The sequence below is a fragment of the Cygnus olor genome, chromosome 7 (assembly GCF_009769625.2).
Source record: "Cygnus olor isolate bCygOlo1 chromosome 7, bCygOlo1.pri.v2, whole genome shotgun sequence".
Lineage (NCBI taxonomy): Eukaryota > Metazoa > Chordata > Aves > Anseriformes > Anatidae > Cygnus > Cygnus olor.
In genome coordinates, this window is record NC_049175.1 from 3,940,397 (window position 1) to 3,958,796 (window position 18,400).

Genomic DNA, 18,400 nt, shown 5'->3' on the forward strand with positions numbered 1-18,400 from the left:
TAGACAATATCAAAATGAAAAGCTCTTGTTTTTATACTTGGGCATCCCTAATAAAATTTCATTGTTGACTCAGGCAGCTTGTCCATTGTAATCTAATGAGAAGCTGCCTAGCTTCTTTTTAGCATTTTGGAAGTTACCATGTAGTGGGGCAGCCATTTTTAGTCAAAGAATTCAATAATTAACTCCCAACTTGTAAGTCAACATGATGATGCAGATGCTGCTGCATTCGTTTCTCTGCATTGCGTCACCTATGCACCTGATAATCTGTGGACTCTATTTTGAATCAAGATGAAGGTTAATTTTATTTATAGTTACAATTGGAAAAACACTAGCTCTAATGGAAACTGCTCCATTGCTAGAACATATCACCACAGAGTAAATTCCACAGCAATTTTGGCATTTTAATAGGTCAGAGTAACACACATGAATTGCTTCTTGCTGGGGAAATCTGTTTATTCTTCAGAATATAATGATTTAATGGGACAATGATCTTGAAGAAAAAAATCCCAGAGTTTTTTCTACCATTGCTCCAACCGCACGAGGTGCTGCATAGCCTGGGAAGGCAACTCATGCCAGTAATCTCATGGTTCCCTGGCTCCCTGCAGCAAGGGCCAGGCAAGACCAAGGTTCTTGGGAGTCGTGCATCCCAGCCCCTCAGCACCCTGCCTCTGAGGGGGTAGGCGCTCTGGGACTTTTCTGGTGGTGATCCAGTGCCACAGCTCTAGCAGGGAAGTGGGCCCTCAGTGCACAGTGGAATGCTCCCAGCTGCTGCAGTGAGGAACGCTTTGCCCTTTAAAGCACAAGCTGCTGTTCTCATCCCCGTGATGCGCTGCCATGTTTGTGTGTTTCTGAGTGCAGCCACCACAGCTATGACTGGTCTTCCGGGAGTCAGCCAGAGCAAAACGAAATGGGATGGCTTGAATCCTGTGAAAGCATTTAATGTAAGCAGCTGGGGACATATCACTGTGGAAGGGCAGAGCACCATTTCCTTTCTGCAGATAGAACTATCATGGGTTTGAGTCTGATGTCTTTTTTTAATGGTGAATTGATAGAAGGTGCTTTTCAATGTGTGAAATGATCCAGATATGATGGGAGATTTTTCAAAGCAAATAGACAACTCTGGTGGGTCATGACAGTGGGCTGGGAGAACAAGTGTCACTGAGAAAAATGCATTAACTGGACTAATTTTAAAGGAATGGAGAACTCATACAAAACTGCCAGAAACTCCTTCTGCTTTGCTACAGTGGTGCTGGGAAGCTAGACATGGTAACTGAACAAAAGGAAACACTCTGAAATACAAAGTTTTGCAAATTGGGATGTTTGTTTTGAATTATCTCTAGAAATTTCAAAAGCTTGGCAATATGTCACTGTGATGCTGGGAAAAAAAAAAAAAGCTGTAATCTGTGTATGTCATTATATGCAAGTGTTCCCCTCTGCAAAGGGAGCTATGGTGTAACCAAAGTTTGTTACTGTGATGGCTGAGTCCAATGTTTCCCTTTACCATAAAAAATTACATTAGTCCATCTTCCTCTTTGCATGGGGTGTTGTATTTTTCCTCTTGTATATCCTATCTGCATGGCCTTTATTTCAGTTTGTTTTCTGTCTGGTAAAACATAATGGCTCCTTACCTTCCAATGCCTGATCCAGCTAAGCTATGACAAGCTGTGCAAAGGTATGATGATTATTAACATTATGTAAGCCCTCCAGACTCTTGAAATAAGGGTCCTAAGCATATTATTAGCTTCAGACATATTAGTAAGCCCCACTGAGGTAAAAAGGATGTGATTTAGGGCACAGGTGACTACCAGCTAAGAAATATATATATATATATATATATATATATATATTTTTTTTTTTTTTCCTTCACAAGGTAATTGATCACTTGTGGAATAACTTCTCTCAGAAACTATCACTTGATCTGTATTTGAAGTGTATAGCAGTGAGCTGTATGTTAGTAATCTCCTTCTACTGCAGAACTGATGAGTCGCAATAAGACTGTAGGAGTTTCAAATAGAAACAGATGTTTTGTTGGACATCCTATAGCAGAAAATCAATAGTAGGTGAACCATAAGTAGACCTTCCCTCCTGAGACGGCACTACTGCGATAGCTGTACAGGAACAAACTCACCATTGGACTGGGCTAGTAGAGGTGACATTAAGACAAGAAAGTTTTTGTGGCAGGCTTATCAAATGTCCACTATTTGGCTTACCTCAGGTAAAGTAGGTGCTTTGCATGATGCTCTTTAATTACCCTTCAGGGGTATTGTGTACTGATTTCCATCTGCAGCTGGAGTAGGCTGCTTTTCAGTTATTAGCATAGTCCTAAATTTTTGTATGGATGTACCAGGTAGAAATGCAAAGGTAAAAGCTCTGAAAACACATGGTAACATGTTACCCATCCCAAGGAACTTAATATTTATCTCATCCTGAAGGATGGCTACGGAAAGAAGCAGGAATGAAGCAATGTTTCTGCTTTTATTCAGAAGTCCACATGGAATGAGGAGCAGAAATTGAGTTTTCCAAATGTTACAACAAACATATTTAAGGGTCCTTTGGAATATAAGATGCTTTACAGACTTTAAATATTTCACTGGTTCTCACATTCAGGCAACATAGTGTGGCACTCTATGAATGTGCAAGAGGAATTTTCAGATGATACTCCTTTTTTTCTTTTAATGGATGTCACAATACAGAGAAAAATATTAAATGCAAGCAAGCCCTATGGTTTTGATTGTGGTTAGTCTGACGGTTCTGGTTTGCTTTAAGTGGAAGCTGATGAACAATGGTTTAAAAGGAGAAAAGGAAAACGGCCCCAGCACTGAGGTCAGTCAGCCACTTCCTACATCCAGCTGTTTCAGTTTATTTTTTTAATTAAGTTTGGCTTAAATTAATGATGACAGTTTAAAGAGAACTCTTTCACCTATTTAGCTGACTTTACATCTGAAACCAAGTCCCTTCTGTCCAACTGCATTTTGTTACAAGATTTGCAGTTAAGTTCCTAAAAGTTCCTGGTTTCTCCCCACTTTATTTTGTCCTCTTTCTGCTCTGTTATTGCCCTCTGCCCTTTCGTGCCCTTTCAAGGGAGGGCTAAAGCTATTGCTGCTGCGGTATGGAAACAAAGTGCCTCCTAATTGATCGTTAATACTGCTGGAGAGTGAGGATGTTGGGAACTGCCATATCAAGCCCATTTACTCCAACTTCTGGGTCAGCTCTTCAGCTGGTGTAAATCAGCCATCCTTCCTGGCTTCTTAACAGTTCAGTGTATGCTGCTCCATTGAGGAGTTGGTTCTGGCTCTGTAGCTTGGTGCTCTTTACAAGCACCAGATCCTACAGGGCTCTTGTCTAGCAATGAAGGAATACTCCCTGCTCTAGAATAGTGGTAATTTACATCCAGAAGCCTTAGAATTAGTAGCTCTAGAAGTATCTGTCAGCTTCCCCAATTTAGGTGATGGGGAAAGAGAAACAGCAGTCTTAATTTATCAGAAAGAATGCAGCTGGAACAAGAGCTTCTCTGATCCTATGAGATACCACAGAGATGCACTCATGTGCATGGTTCTGATTCTCTTCCTAAGCCTGTGGAGTGCCTGCTGTTTTCAACAAACTTCATACTTGCCATAGAGGAGGAAAGAGTTACCTGCTCTGGGGGTTTTGGCTTCATTATCATGGAGATTACTTAAATTCCTCAAAGCTATCAATTTAAGCATTTTCTGTAGGCCTGACTGACTGCTTCTCTTTCCAGACTAGAGTAATTTTTTCGTAGATGGGGAGACTTTGCCATAGTGCTTAAGGTAAGAGCTGATGACTCATCACTAAAATAATGAATGAAGTGCCACTCCTTGTACCTTTCCGTAGTTTACTAGGAAAGCAATAAGAATTGCATCATCACTCATTGCAGATATAAACATGATCATTACGTGTGCAGTCCTCTGTAAACAGTAAAACCTTAAATGTTCCTTAAATTGAAACAAATCCCATGGCCTGAGCAGTCCTAAGTCTTGTCAGGCGTACAAGATTTTCTAGGGAATGGTCTTTAAATGGATTCTTAAGAGGATTGTCAAAAGCAAGCAGACTTGTGGTGTTTTGGTCGTTAATGAGTTAGAATTACGTTGTCTCTACAGTAGAAGTCAGCAGAGGTAGGGCTGCACTTAGTAAGATGATAAAAAGAAATCAGTCCTATAGCTGATCTGAATCCATGACGGAAACAGGCATGAGCTAGGAAGAACAACAGAGGATGTTCTCCTGGGTAAGTCTGTGCACTTTTGCCTTTTTTTTTTTTTCTCTTGCACTTTCTTGGAATATACCTTCTAAGTTATATCTTGGTAATCATTATAAATGTTTTGTGATGCCTGATTATAAAGACTTTGTATCCTTCCTTCCTTCCTTTCTTTCTTTCCCATTGCATGTTGTTATTGAAATGACTATGTGGCTGATGTAAGATCAAATGTAGCCTGCAGATATCAGGTGAAATCTCCTGTATAGATTTCTGGGCCCAATTCAGTTGAGATGATAAATAGCTGTGTAGGTATCGCTATATAAAGCTGTCATAAATTGGGATTAACGGCAAACTGCCATGACTTGCAGTAATTTTCTACTTTTTGTGTACAGATCAGGCAAAAGTAGTTGAAAAAAGGTCCCTGTCTCTGCTCTCCTTCAAAAATACCTAAACTATCTACTTTATTTTGGATGTCTCTTTTTTGCTTTATTATCAAGATATTTAAAATGAATTTCAAACAAAAATAGAAACATTTGAAGAACATAATGACATGCTGCTTTCTTTCAAGCCAATCTGCAGAACCTATTTCAGTGTACTTTGCACAAACTCAGAATTAACTTTGACTGACATTGAACTGTATTTTTTTTTATGTTCCTCTGTGATGAAAATCTCTTCTTCACTTGAAAAAAACTTCTTCAGCTGTACTTCTGGTCTTTGTCTAAGGTGTTAACAACCAGACTCTAGCACCTTGTTTTCAATTTTGTCTCTGTTGGAGACACTACTTAAGTTTAGGCTTTTCTTTTATTGGCAGTAGCTACAATGATCTAGGCTTTAATCACCAGCAGCTGTAGAAATGAGAATAGGATTGCAAAAGTCCCCTCGAAGATCCATTGAATTCACATCTGCATGTGCACTGTTTTTCTAGTATTACGCTCCAATTCAGCAAGGTTTTTAATACCTTGGGAACTCATTCTTGGCTCTTTTCCCACCTCTGAGTTAAAATCAAGCGTAAAATACTTATTGTACAGGGAACAGTGATGTGAGCTGAGCAGAGTATCTTTTGCCTGGCTTATTTCAAAGTAACGTTTTACAGAATTTATCCTATGGTTTTGCAGAGCTACAAACCTACACAAAACTCCTCCTGAAATCAACCAGACTCATTGTGTTAGCCAAGCCTAGTGGATGCAGAAATAGAACACAAATGAGTACTTGGTCTGGTATTTAATATCCAGCCTTTCACATTGTAGATAGTTGGTAAAACACAAAAGGGAATTTGCAGACCAGGACTCCTGGGCTCTGGACCACTTTAAAAGCTACTGTTCCGTAATGCCCATCCCACCCCTCAGGTCGAAGTTGCTGTAGCAGGGGTGCAGAACAGGTAGCTTGCTCTTGGGCCATTGCAGTTGACAGCATGGTGTATTAACTTCAACAGGCATTGATTTCAATTTATGTTAACATGCTGGGCTGTGAGCTGCAGCAGGAGGGGTCTCTGGTTTGTGACTCCTGTCAGATTCAGAAAAGCTGAGGTTATCACCTCAGCAGTAACCTTTTTAGCCACCAGAGCTGAATCCAATTCAATCATGAATCAGTGTCCTTAATTAATTCTCCTTTATAAAGGCCCAATGCAATCATACTGATGTCAATGGAAAAAAAAAAAAAAACAGATAAGTTTGATTGTTCCTTCAATAATAAATAATAAAAATTTTTTAAAGGAGATAAAAAGCTAAAACCAAATGTGTCACTGGGGAAATGAATGGGCCATTAATATATATCATATTTATTTTTCAAAAAACTTGTGTGTTAACAATTTAACCCTCACAGTTTCTCAGGAGGAAAATAATTACTGCTCTGAAAGACTGACTTACCTTCACTGTATTCCTTTAAACCAAATGACTCTATTTGAAAAGTAGGAATACATTTTTAGTGAGAAAAATTATGACTAAGAAGTAAACTGTCTTAATATCTGGATAGACCTTTCCAGTCTTGACATAGATGTATGCTTAATATTGCATATGCAAGAACTGTGAAGAGAGATCCAATCTACAAAGGAAGGTATAAAGTTTTGGTAAAGACTAAATTCTGAAGATTATCATGGATAAGTTTTCATCTCAGAAAGGTCAGCATTGTTGTACTCTTCAATACAGACATATCAAAAGAGGTTGGAAAGGAGAAGTGCTGCTCCAGAAAATGTCTTTCACTTCGGTCCTTGGGTGTCCTTACATTCTCCTGGCCTCACTAGGAAGCAAATCACAGTTAAGCAAGTTGACTGATGCTTGAAATCTCTGATTTGTGTCTTGTCTGTCTGTCTGTCCATCTTGAGTTTCACCACTGCACATGAGAACACTTGCCCAGTAATGATTAGGGAATAAAACCTGCGGCACCAGGATCCTGAGGGAGGGTGATAGGAGCAACCCAGTTTTCATGCAACAAATTCACAAGCCTGGGTTTTATATAGTGTATCTGGATGTTGCAGTGAAAGCAAAATAATTCTTCAAGTTCAAATTAGGACATATTTAATCTTCTTTGGAAGTAACAGCAAAGATTAAGCTGTTGTACTTTTAAAGAGAAATCTGTCAGAAGTAGATCAGCACACAGGCCCAGAGTGAGCTTCCTCCATGGCTGTGCCCTGAGTGTGCGCACCTTGTGCTGGGCGGGCTGGCCAGGAACAGAAATACGCGGAGTCCACGCTGGGCCATGTGTGATAGGCTGTGACAAAGTAAGCTAAGATGAAAGAGACTTAACAGTAGTTAAATTAGGATGGAGAAAACCTTGTGTAAAACAGCATCAGTCTGGTCCGTCTCTAGTATACTCCAAGTTCATCAGCAAACCTATATGGCTCTGAGAGAGTTGGAGACAACAGGAATGATTTTGCCAGCCTTAAATTCCTCAAAGTCAGAAGTAGCAGCAAAATCAGGCCTGGGTTAAGCAGCCCATGCCAGAAGGCCTTGGTGCATTTATTAAAAGAGGCTGCCTAAACCCCTCCACAAGACCACTGCCCGGTCCCCATCTGTGGTGGCACAGGGCCAAGGAACAGCCACAGTTGTGACACAGCTCAGCTGAGACTGGAATCACGGGCCTTGAGGTTTAGGGCACCGGGACTGTAGTGAGAAGTCTGAGGGCAGTGATGTCTGCATCCCAGGACTAGGAGCAGCCAGGTTCCCCCCCGGCTTTGGAGATGTGAGGGAGCCTGGGCCTGTGCGCTGCGAGTAAGGGAATAATTTTTCAGGGCCACAGCGGCCCCTGACAGCCTGAAGTGCCTGTGCACAGTGTGGTGGTGGCGGGGACAGCCGGGCCTACACACTGGTCACAGGAGTGGAGCTCATGCCCTTGTGGCACAAGGAGGTACAAGTTGTGTAAGGCCTGGGTGAAACATTCCTCAGAGACATCACTGACTGAAGGGGAGAGGAAGGGAAGCCATTTGCAATCTGAGGTCTGCAAGTCTCCAGCTAAGAGACAAGCTGGGCAATAAGACCCAGGCAGAATGCTGGTCCTTTTTTTAATGGGTTAAAACAGAGCGAGCTGCAGCAAACAACACTGTGGATTTATTCAGCTGCAGGAGCGGCACACAGCAGGTGCCTTGGAGGGACAGAGGGAAGGAGCAGAGGAAAAATGAAAGAGGCTGAGGAGAGTGAGCAGCCAGGGAGAAACCTCTGGAAGGTTCGGGCATGCAGTCGGCTGCGCTCATGCTTTATGTCACTGCAGAACATTAAACGAGCACTTGAAAAGGTAATTAGCACCTTTTCATTGGACCAGAAATCAGAGGTGTAATTTACCAGAAGTCAGTGAACAATGTAAGAGATCTAATTTAATCACGTTGCGTAGCTTATCCAGGGTGAAAAATGTGAAGCATAGCTTGGCTGAGTGGTTACGCCTACAGCAAAGCCATTTCTGTCCCCCGCTCCCCCCCCCCCCCTCCCCCACCCCCCAGGACAATGCCACCGCTACATGAACTGCGCTTGGTGCACGGCCGAGGCAAGACACAGGGTGCTTGTACCATTTGAATTTTATGGCATCATTTTCATTGTTTCACAGTAAAAGCAGGAGATATACGTGTGCTATACAGGGGATAAAAAGCTCCTGTCTAGAAGAGGTAAAAATTATAGCCAAAATTCTGCGATGTAGTCCAAATCTTCTCTTCCAGTGCCTCTACACAGGTACTCCCAAATTCAGGTAGAAGGGGGGCAAACAGGCTTTGTTTGAGCCCAGCGTAGATGAAGCCTGCTCTTTCAATATTCAGAGCTCAGTTTAGACTGTCCAGTCCTGCCTTTAGGGTTTGGAATGGGTGATTCAGCTTATTTCTATTCTTTGTACCAAGTGAAGTGTTCAAAAGATTGATAAAAGGAGGAAAAAAAAAAAAACTATCAAAATTTAAGTGCCATATAAAGAAACTAAGCTTTAACTCAGTTACTTTTCAAGCTATAGCACAAGGCAAGTTACCTTTATTGGGATTTCTTAAATAAAAACATGAACTGTGTATGAGCACAGTTGTAAACTCAAGCTGTTAGCTGACTAACGAAGCTGCAGTACAGCAAATCATGTTCAACATTACACCACCTAATGAGGATTAAACTTTGTCCTCTGAACACTACTGCCTTTCCAAGATTTCTGACTTTTTTTTTTTCTTCTAAATCTTTGTATGTGTTTCTGTGGCAGCCTGGAAAACCTGGAAGACCTAACCACAGTGGCTAGAATTAAACCTGCTGATCATACTGGCCACCTCTCGACAAGCACAGATGGTTCCTCTGCTATCGCTGTTTTAAAGGTCTTCGCAGTTGCACTTGAGAAAAGAGGCAGCTGAACCTCAGCAGCAGAGCAGTACTCTCTGTCCTCACGTGCAGCTCCTCTGTTGGCAGCTGTAGTGTGGCCAGCAGAAGATAATGAACTTGGAGGTGATGTGGTCTGTACTAAACATGTCAAGAGAGCAATTTCTGCTGACTTCTGGGTGAATAGCCGGGACAAATAGTAATCAGTCCAAACAAATAAGATTGAAAATGTAGTAATCAAATTTGATGTGGCAATCTCTAAAAGAGATGCAGTTTACTTAAGAAAAATTCAACAAGCAATAAGTGTCTCTTTGCTGCAAGACATTCCACTCATTCCATAATATATTACCATGCTCCTAATTATTATATCTAATTATATATAGATTTTCCTAAGCGCATTGGCAAGGGAAATATGTTGTAAAATATAAGTTGAAATATTACTGTGCTATTGTTGAGTCAGCTCCTGGGACATGAGGCGTTAAATATCTGTATCTGTGGCTGATTTCAGTGTTTTTTATGTTGCTTAACCACACTGCTAAGCTGTATTATTGCAAACTTCCCCTTGCTCATTAAATTTAGTTTCTCTGCTCTCCAGGTGTAATCTGATGCCTGCTAAAACTCTTTCCCATTCTTGCGCTTTTCTTCCACCAGATGTTTACTTCCCCAACTGGCCTTATTTCTTTTATCTTTTTTTTATTTTTTTTAAACTAGACTATAAACATTGATCATTTCAAGTTTCATGGTAAAACTGTACCATGTGTTGCTTCTTCCTTTGTATTGCAGCCTGGAATCAGTCCCCTGCAAACCCTAATATTCTTGGGTATGATTTGTACTCTTTGGTCAGTGGATGTGGGATGTGATATATTGTTACCTGTACTCTGTTTCTTCACATGTCCTACAAACCACTTGAAAGATTTGGACCTTGAGGATGAGTCCACATTAAGTGAATTAGAATATTAAGCCATAAGGAAAAATAGTTCGCACTAAAGCATGGAAGAGAGAGAGCCCTGGAATGGAAGAATTACTTTTCACTTTATCTCTCCACAAGCGGGTAACAGGAGAGTCTGACACAGGCATATTGTTTCAGCACCCCCATAAAATATGTTACGGCCTTCCTTAAAAAATGAATAGTAGTGATTAACTGTTAAAATGAATTGCTCTATTTGTTGTTTTTCCTTTTTTTAAAAAAAAGGAAAAAAGACCCCTAAATCATCGCATTTATTAATTTCTAACCACTAATCTTTTTAAGTAATCCCCTTAAAACACCTCTGAAATGCTTCAAAAATCTCTAGGAGAGTTTCAACCAATTACACAACAAATGGCTTCAAATAACCATTGTGTAGTTATGTGGTGACTTGCAATACAACTCCTGTTTCTTTGTCTCTTAATTACGCAATGATCATGTACTGCACTTGATGACTGTATTAAAATGTACAGCAAGCCATGCTGCCAGATAAGCCTTATACTGTGAGCAGTGGAATGAGGATGAGCTAGGAGGCCGACGTTGTGGCTGACATGACTAGGTCTTTGGTTGAAGCCTTTTTAGATGATTAACAGGTTGAATTTTTATCAAACGTTACAACTGCAGTTGCATGTGGAAAGGCAACATAGATGAGGTGAACAAATGACAGTACTGTTGATGTTCCTTGTCTTAGGACAAATGCAGAATAGAGGATGAAACTATTATTGGAAAAGCTAAATTTATTTTTGCTGCTTACACAAACCAACTAGATCTCCCATGGCATGGCTACTGTTTCTAGTAAAAAAAAAAAAAAAGAATGAAAAGAGAGAGAAAAGTCTGATTAACTTCAGATTGTTTAGTCTGGGGGAGTGCCATTCTGTCTTTGGAAAGGCTGCTTTTATCTCCTTGTAAAAACACCGCATCTTTCAGTCTTAAAGGACTCTGATGGTGTTTTCTCCTGTCTCAGCTTCATACTAAAATGGCTAGAAGCTCAAATATTCCATGATGGACTCTAATTGATTTCTAGTCAAGACCTCTTAAATCATATTTCTGAAAAGCCCACTTCTTATTGGCAGGCTATTTTCCCCATTTTTGACTAGTGTGTACTTCTTCAGTTTTACAGCACAGGGAGCAAAATGTATTTACATGCAAAAGTTACCTGAAAGGAAATGAGCAGTGGACAAAAGCAGAGCTCGGCACTGGCAGAGCAGTGTGTCTGTGTTTGTGAGTGCCGCAGCCAAACAGCACGGCGGCTGCCTCCGAAGATAGGCACAGATATTAAAATGTTGCGAGTTCAACATGCAGAAAGCAAAGTGAGGAAAATTATAAGTTTCTAACATCCCTTTTCTGTTTTTCCATTGCACACACTGCAGTCAGAGCAGCCTGACCACAGGTCTGTTTGATATTTATAGAATACAACTCAGTCACATACCACAGAAATGCAGAAGAGAAAAGACCCACTCACAAAACCTGTTAAAATGATTTGCTGCGTGGTACCTAAGGCTGATGAGCATTGCATGCAATGGTGGCTATGGGGGCTTCTCCCCTGGGCATGGGTCAGACCTCTTCTTGTGTTCAACACAAATGTTTTCACGAAGTCCATGATCTGTGGATCTGACCCTTAGATGTTATACAGGTAAAACATGGAAATGAAAAGGACTCTGGGGAAAAACATCTTATTAAACCCCTTCAGTTCTTCATTTTGGGGAGGAAAAAAAAAGGCACTTCAATGTAATAAAAAATAGTTCAATCTTTTGGAAAGATTTAACAACACAATCTCACTTGAAGAGAAATTCAGCATACTCTCTGTAAAAATGGATCCTGGCAGTCCTCAGTACTTTTGTCCAAAATTTCCAAAACTCACCTGCCCAAGTGCGAAGTTAGGACCTGCCCTGAGGAAACGTAAATATGCTGTTATATTTTCCTAAGCTGCTAGCAAAAGTTTGTAAATGCAGTTTCCAGATCACACCCTTGAACAGAGAACACTGTGTCCTGTGCAGAAAAAAAAACGAACACCACATTGCCTTCTCTTTAACAGAGAAAACTTGGAGAGGGGCATGGCTGGACTCACAGAGACTGTCTTAATCTTTTTAACCGTAGTTCCTTTAATTTTAATTTCAGAAGTAATTCAGGCTTATAGCATACCTCAGCCACTACCTAGTGGCACTTCCAAGCAGCTACAAAAGCATTTTAACAGGTCTCTTTGCATCGTTAGGGATGTAGGGCAGAGCAAACCACCGTCCTGCAGTTGTACAGGCAGTAGGATGGGAAGGATAGCTAGAAATTATCACAAAGGTGGATGAGAATTAGCGTGTGGAAGTTGTCATAAACTACAGCAACCTCAGCAATGGAGTTGTGTGGGGCAATTCATTTTTGTGGCGCTCTCTTGCAAACAAGTAAAGCTTTACACAGTCAAATATTTCAGATGTGCTCAACATTAGCTTAATTCTAGCACTGATGTGGGGACTAAAATTGATTTCCAATGATTTACATTAGTTTATCAAGACATGTCTAAGCATCACCTTACAACCTCACATGCTCATTGGTCCCCAACTCCATGTGTTTTTGTTTGTTTTGTTTTTTTAACCACAACTCTGCACACCAGAGGCCACCGTTGCTGTCTGCAGAGAGCAGGTTTCACATAGCACAAGCACTCCAGAAAACATTTCAGTAAAGTTCAGAGAGGCACCAATTCATGATGTAGATATACAGAAAACTTCATGCATGGCTGGATGCTGAAGAATGCATTCCAGAATGCAAACCGTGACACAGTGAAGTGGGATTTCTCCTGCTGTAGTATCTTAAAGGGCACTACAAGGTCATATTACACTCATCTTTCTTAGATGAAAACTTTTGATTGTGCAATACACATGGATAAACCAGAGGGGTGATAGCTGCGTGTCCTTGTGATTGTAACACACAATGTGAGCCTCAGAAGTGCTGGTCAAAAATAAAGAGGAGGAAAATAAATACAAAGTGAAAAGGACTGTCTCTGATATAGAGATGGTAAAACCTTCTTCTGACCAGAAAATGATGTCCTTATATGAGCGCTGGCCAGAATGAAACTAGAGAATGAAATGCTTGTTTGGTGGATTTTCCTTTTTTCTGTACTATCCCAAGGACACCAGATCTCCACGAAGGCAGCCTAAAATTTTCAAGGCATTCTTCCTCACTACCATTTCTCAACATTTCAGCTCAGCACAAAAGTAAGTAGTGCTTCTGTGAAAGCTGTATCACAACTTTTTGATGAAATATTTTTCAGTGAAATAAAGTAAAATGTGATAGACATGCAGTAGTAAAAAGTACGTCTTTGGAAATTAAGTTTTTTGTTTGAAAACCCTAATTTCATTTTTAAAAAAGCAACAGTATTAGTTCTATTAGATGAAAAAGATCGAGTCAGCTGTTTTCCAAACTATATTTGTTTCCTAAAAACGCTGTAGAAGAATTTGTAGGAGCTTCTTAACAGTGATGTGAAAGCTGCCAGTGGAGGAAAAAAAAAAAGAAAACTATCTTGAAATCACAAAATAACTTAGCTTATCAGACACCACCACACAGAGCCTGCTCAGAGTTTATACTGCTGTAACACAGTGGTGAACAAAGCTGACAGTTTCCACAACTGGAGGTATTGTGAGTAACGAGTGAGGAGTTAGGCCAAAATTACAAAGGCAGCTGGACATGAACCTTGATGCCTGGCAGCATTTAAAGAAACAAATGGTTCTGGTGACTACCTCCCAGCAATTTGGTTAGCTATTAAAACACCCAGCACCTCCTGAGAAAGGAATATGCTACTCGGAAGTCAGTGATCTGCTAATGCTTCTGTAGTTACCTTCCTGAGTTTTAAATACTGAAAATGAAGTATTCTGATGTTAAATATTTTCAGAAAACTTAAATAACACTAACTGTGAAGAAAACTGAGAGGAACAAATCATTCTGAACGTTACCAGCAATGTAATTCGCTCATCAGCTGGGAGACAAAGGAATGTCAATGTAAGCATCTAGGACTGTAACTAGAAAGAGCAGAAGGTTATCTGGAAGACTAAGATGATGCAGTTTATTTTTGGTGTGCTGTTCCTCTGCTCCATTTGGTTGAGATTGGAGCAAAGCTGGATAATGAATGTAATATAGTGCCTGGGGACAGACAGTATATATCAGGATGGTTTAGCATGTAGCATAATATGTGAAAGACTAACCAGAAAGGCTTTTGTTTGGGGGGTTTGGTTTTGTTTTATTTGCTTGTTGATTATGAAAGAGGCTGCAGTACCAGCTGGGCAACTGCAAATGGTTAATCTTCCAGAAATTCAGAAGAGCCTTATCAGACTAAAGCTTTAAAAAGAAACGTAGAAAATGAACCTACCCATTAATCATTGCAGAGTCCATGACCTTGCAGGTAAAATAGCATGCTAAATGATTATTTGCCTGCCTACAAGTGCAATCACCATAATTTTAACCCTGTTAAGATGTTTGAAGAGTGCAGCCCTCTTGCTTTCTTCTTGGGAAAGAGCTCTTATAGTCTGTGTTGGTTGCACTTCCCTACTTTGTAACGAAGGTTCTTGAAATGTATTCAGAGAAAAGACAGACTGCAAGCAAGCAGGACTAGAGAGGACCCAGGAGCCCCATGGGACATGCTCAGACGGTCGCCATGCATGAGAAAGGGCAGCTCGAGAAAGGTAAAATAAATCGCTGTGGCACTGCAGGAGCTGGGGAGGCCTGGCTCTGCCTAGCTCAGCCACCCGTCCCCTCTGTCACTAAGCCAGTGGGAGCTTTTCTCTGCATTGCCATTTCTCCATCCCTAGAGTGGGAGGCTGATCCTTGTCCTCACAGACCACAGTCACTGACACAGAGCTGGCTGTTACTACTGCCAGACAGGCTCATGGTTAATACAATGGAAGGGAAAAAAATCTCCTAGCTATTTGATGCTATTGTTCTGTTTATGTGTATTCTTAATGACTTAGAAAGGGAAAGTAGAACATGCTGATTTTTATCCCTATGTCTGTTGTGAGAGGCAGAAGCAATCATAAGAGCTGATAGGAACTGTGATACTATGGATGAAAGGGTATATCAGAAACTGAGACTTGAAAGCTTTGTTTTTTGTAAGTGAGATATATAGCTTTCCAAGTAAAGGCGTTGTTTGGGGTGTGGGAGGACTGGTGAGCAAGACTGAGAACTTATACCTTCCTCAAAGTACTCAGAATTCATTTTTTTTTGCCTCCAGCTTTTGAAAAGCTTTAGAACTGATTAGAAAAGGATAATTTTGAATATATGCATATATAGATAGATTAATTTTCTATGGTCTTCTTATCCTTGTGCTCCTAAAATTGTCAAGAGTTTCAAAGGGTATTGAAATGCATCCATATTTCCAACAACCATATTTGAAATACCAAATCAAAATATTATAAATTAACATTTTAAGGTAAAAAGCAGATAGACAGGGTCAGCTGAAAATTGCCTCAGGTTGATTGTCATCCTCCATCCCTCCCCTCGGCTGTTCATATCTGTGCTACGTCCTCCTTGGCTGAAGGGCTGTTCTCGTCCTCCTTGCAGTCTGCCTGGGACACGGCAAACACCACTTCACCATTTCCACCAGGAACAAAGAACCATGCACAGCACTGGCTGCTGCTGACGCACGGGGCAAGTTTGATACAAAAACATTTTTGTTACAGTGCAAGATTTGTCATGGTAGCATAAACCTTTGTATGGAGAACTTTATCTATGCTTAGCATGATAATGGTAAAGCAGACATAAGTAAATTAACCGGCACAAGACAAATGTCAGTGAAGTTAGTTTAAGAAATTTAAGCCGATACAAAATGAAATGTGTTCCCTTTGGAATTGCCTGCTGTAGGGTATTTGTGTAGCAGATTTGCATCTTAATTTTAAAACCAAACTTAAATGTTACCTCCTATTTGATTTTCCTTTTGTTTTGCCACGGGCTTCAGCAGGCAGCAGAGAAGTCCCAGGGGGCCACAACCCAGGGCAGCCTGCAGCTCTTGATCTTGCTCCCACTTGTGAGCAACACCATGAGAAGATCCCAGCAGCAGCTGTGGGGTGACCCAGCAGACAGGCAGCACCAGTGCACATTGCACCTCATAGGGAACAGCACTGGGCAGCGTATGATGCTGCATTAATGCCAACACTAGCACGGGGGAGCAGGCACTATCCCTACAGAGACCACGCTTTGGGGCAGCCAAAGAGTTTGCCAGTGCCAGGAGAGTTTTGGACAGTGCACCATTGCTTCTGCTGATTTGCCTCTTGGTATCTTCTACACATATGTTGATTTATTCGTCAGGAAACAGAGGAACCTGATAACTCTCAGTGTGATCAGTAATGATAATAACAAAAGATATAAATCAGATGAATTTCATTTGACTTGCACAGAAAGGGTTATAGTTTTGCCATAAAAGTTTATTCAAGCTAAGGTATTCTTGAAGATTACTATGCCATCCAAGGGTTTACTTTATGGATCTATACTATGAGGCTAGAAATAAAGGCTAGGCTGTGGCTTTGTTCCAAGTCCTTAGTATGAGTACTCAGCTGTAACAGAGTGGAAGTAAACCAGAGCACCTTTGGAAGCTCAAAGGAGAAGGAGCAAGCCTTCGATAAGCTCCTAGAAGGATATCGAAAGAGCAACTTTCAATAAGCTCACACCCGTAAACAAAGTCAGATGTTTCCTTCTTTCCTCTTAATCCTCCCAGGTGCTCTGACCAGGAAATTTGGGAACTGCAATGACATTTAAAATTCTTCTAGCCATCCCACCTGCTCCATGTCTTGCTTCACCTTCTTCTTGTAAACTCATATCCTAACACCGTGTCCTCAGCCCCCTCAAGCTGTTGCTCCCTGTCATCCTGTCTGATCCCTAGCCGCTAGGGGCAAGAGCTCTTCCCAGCGCAGCCTCAGGAGCCACAATCTCAGCCTGGACCAAGTGTCTGCATGTCAGCTGCCTGTGCCCAGTGTCCTACACCACAAAACATCAGAGTGATCCATGGAGCAGCTACCTTAGAGCAGTATTTTTTTTCCTGTAGAAAGCAGCGTGTTCCAGCTACCATGTTTGCTCTCTATATCCTGTATGTTTCTGCTAGAATAAAGTTCCTCTTCATTCCAGGCAGCAGTGTGAAATACCTAGTGGTCAATAAAATCCCTCACAAGCTGTGGGATGACCACCACTGTTACAAGGCACCTGAGGAACTGACCTGTGACAGTTTCAGTTAAAAAGGAAAAAAATGTACCCTCCATGTAATGATGCCACAAAGGATTCCCCTTTGATGCACGTAGTTGGATGAGTTAAGAGATCTCTCCTCAGAGTTATGTTGTTTAATGAATGTTTTCCTGTTTATCAATAGCAGCAGTGTTAGGCTAGGTAAAGTACTGTTAGCTGCCTTTACACGCCCAGAAGTAAGAGAATGACACAAAACTTGATGCACTGCCCCACAGACTTCACTCTTCCAACCATGCAAAGGTTTTGAACTATTAAAGACATAGACACGATGTCCTCTTCCTTTATTAAACATGATGTGGTGAAATAGGGCTGACCTTACAGTCTTTTTGTCAGTTCCAGTTCTTGTTTCTTTTGGATACCTTCTGCCAGATAGATCCTTAAAGTTGGCAATGCTGCCTTGGAAGGCAGATCCTGTCCTTTCCTTTGGAACAGACACGTTTATGACAGCTGCCTTTTTGCTCTGTGAAAAAAGCGGTCAGCAAGAGGGGGTCTGGAAGCCTCCAGAAGCCCTGGCCATGAGCGGGCCGCTCGGGGCGGTGGAAACAGGAGCGCGCTCTGTGCTGGCTGGAATTTCCTTTCTCAGGAGTTGCAGCTGGCACTCCGGGCCTCCCAAGGATGACTGCAATGAAGTCCTTTTTCCAGACTAAATAACCATGCTAATGTAAGCAGCTCTCTCAGAGGCTTGAAGTTTTTTAACAAGATTCTTTTGATTCAAATCAAGCGGGTCTCTTACCTCGAGCTCTTCCAGAGGTGGAGAAGGGCTTGTGGGACTTCCTGAAGGCAGTAACAGAAGAGACTGCTATTTCAATCGCTCCCCTGGCCTCATTTGCAAATCTCTTTACTGTTTTCTGTGGGTTTGGTTGAACCTTCCTGAAAGCTTATCAGTTTGAATCAAAGCCTCACCTGCCTCCATATGTTGAAGACACTGTGCTATGGACTTAAGCAAGTTCTGGATAAAGCCTCATGAATTTTAAGTGTCCAGGTCTTTATCGAGGAGCTGGATTTAAAGTTTTTCCCAGTCCATCAAGACATCCTTGTGAATCATTGGCAAGGGCAAGAACATTTTGAGGAACTTCAGTTGTACCAAAGGAAAGAAACTTGTGATAAATTACATTAGTGGATGTTAAGTTTCAGTTTTGACCTGAGACATTATTCCAGGATCTTCCTCTGCAGCTGGTAAAAACTCAGAGGTGCCTCCTCTAATCTCTTTCTCGTAGAAGCATCTACAGCTGCAGCACTCAGGTTTCAGCG

The 18,400-nt window shown here is 41.3% G+C and overlaps 1 long non-coding RNA gene across 4 annotated transcripts; it reads left to right on the forward strand.

Annotated features, from left to right (window-relative positions):
- The first annotated feature begins 3,089 nt into the window (after positions 1–3,089).
- LOC121073419 lies at positions 3,090–15,762 on the forward strand. 4 transcript variants are annotated; one of them, XR_005821698.1, is made up of 6 exons: positions 3,090–3,379; positions 3,740–3,788; positions 4,206–4,243; positions 13,818–13,924; positions 14,503–14,604; positions 15,348–15,762. It is a non-coding gene; the product is annotated as an uncharacterized LOC121073419 (long non-coding RNA). The 4 variants fall into 4 exon arrangements; XR_005821700.1 differs by lacking the exon at positions 13,818–13,924; XR_005821702.1 differs by lacking the exons at positions 4,206–4,243; positions 13,818–13,924 and having other exon boundaries at positions 14,484–14,604.
- Positions 15,763–18,400: the final 2,638 nt, after the last annotated feature.